Below are 2,245 nucleotides of genomic sequence, written 5' to 3' on the forward strand. Positions count from 1 at the left end.
TATATATATATATATATATATATATGTATGTATGTATGCGTGTATATTAATCTTTATGTTTATATTCATATTGTATGTCTATAAATGTATGGGTGTATGTGTGTATATTTTTCGTGTACGGTAAGACTGAAACTGGATATTATAAGACCTGGAAGACAGTCCATATCTCCATTATTACTTTTACGCGGTTTCTTAGAATGGTTTCATATGTTTGTAAATGACTCTGCAAGTCGAAGGAGTTTGTATTCTGAAGGAAACACTGCACTCTCTCTATGGCCAAGCTTCTTGACTCTTACATGCATAGTTCACCTAAGTTAAGTAGGTTCTGTAATTAGGTGTATGTAACCTACTAACAGCACTGTCAAAGGCACTAGGTATTATGATTTTTTAACAAATAAAGTGGGGAAATTTAGAAGTTATTATGCTTTTCCGAACGATAAGTAAGAAGAATTTAAGAGCTAATGACTATTTCATTACATTTTATCATTTAAATCAGACCGTGAATTAGTAGGGGAAGGGGGTCTTGTAATTTATAAATAATCCAGTACATTGGATAGTACTTATTCTATATTAGCCAAGGAGTAAGGTGATACAAAAATCGAATCTAGTGGGACGAGAACATAAAGACACTGAACTAAATACTTTTAGGTAAAAAGTCTTTCACCAAGTAATTAGTAATCACTAATTACAAAATATGGTTGAGTTGTTGCTGAGTCATAGGTTTGTCTTTCGTGGATTCCAATTATTGATATTTCCTTTTGTTTTTTAAAACAATAAGATGCAATTTCAAGAAACTTTGGTTACTATCTACTATGTCTAACAGGTCGAGCGACTACTTAAAGGATCCTTCGTTGACTTATGGAGATGGCGGAATTGTTGTTGCTGTTGTTATGTAGTTCCAGGTGAACTATGATGGAGTGTCCCAGGCACACCAGTAGCTGACCGAACGACGAATCGCAATCCAAACTGCAGTCTAGGCAGAGGGTGCGTATTTAATATTTTGTGTTTTTGCTTTCCCTTGTGTAAGTTTTGATGGTTGATCTCCGAGAAATGTCTTATAAAAGTGTTGCAGTGTGAATATTTTGCAACTGTTATTGCGACATGGAATCTGGCGTCCTCGTTGTTGGTATCACTTATGATAATGAAATATTTACGTTGGTGAAAGTAATGGCGAATTCTGAACAGCTTGATTCTATATTTTGGAGCAATTAATTCCATTGTGCTTTTTCGAAGTTTGTAAAAGTATTTTTCCTTTCTTCATTGATGTACTAGTGTGAAGTGATGATTATATTTAAGAGAGTAGGGTAGTATTTCAGGAAGGTTTATCAGCAATATATTACAGGTCGAGTGTTTGCGTGGAGTGAAGGTTTTTCAAATAGCTCCAGATAGTAGAATAGTTACAAATGTGAGAAATCCTGAGAAGATATTTTATATTATCTAGATTTGGTGAACTCAAAATTCTCTCTGGAGAACTCAGCACCCCTTCCCCCCAAAAAACTACACATATATCACAAACAGAAGACGAATACGTTGAGGCTCAATATAAATTTTTTTACATAAAATACAGTATAAATTTATAGTAACTACAAACAAGACATCGGATTTCGAAAGGAAAGAAAATGATGTGTAGTATTCACATCCTTCTACTTATTTTAGATGAGTAAGTAATTTGGAATATTTTAAAATGAGGATCCAAGTAAGGTTGGGAAGTCTCAGTTCCTTGCTGTATGTTGCCGCTAATTCTACAGAGCTCGAAAAATAAACTTTTTAAAAAGATGTGTATATAGATATATCAATTAATAGTCTATTTTTCCAAAGTATAATTTTAGGAGGTAACAAAAATTTTGTTTCAAGAGGAACAAAAACGCATTTCTGGGTAATTGTAGAACTTTAATTTCAAATGAGTTTTTATAATTTTTCTATTACGTCCAGAATTTGTGAAACTAAACTATTTTGTGCTCATAAAGATCAATTCATAGTCTTACGTCTTTTCATGTGACAGAGCAGACGTATCATCTGACACATCCTAATTACTTTTTCAGATCTTCTGTGATGATAAAATAGACACACTTGCATACACCAAGCAGACAAATTTATGTTTGTGGGCAATGTACGCCAATAAAGAAACAGCAACAACTTGATCTGCTACCTTGCAGCAATTTTGTTGAAAAGTATGAGTCCAAAAATGGGACATATTTGTTGTGTATTGTGCAATTTCTATTAAAAGCTTTGATAATGATTTAAT

The sequence above is a fragment of the Octopus bimaculoides genome, chromosome 6, assembly GCF_001194135.2.
Source record: "Octopus bimaculoides isolate UCB-OBI-ISO-001 chromosome 6, ASM119413v2, whole genome shotgun sequence".
Lineage (NCBI taxonomy): Eukaryota > Metazoa > Mollusca > Cephalopoda > Octopoda > Octopodidae > Octopus > Octopus bimaculoides.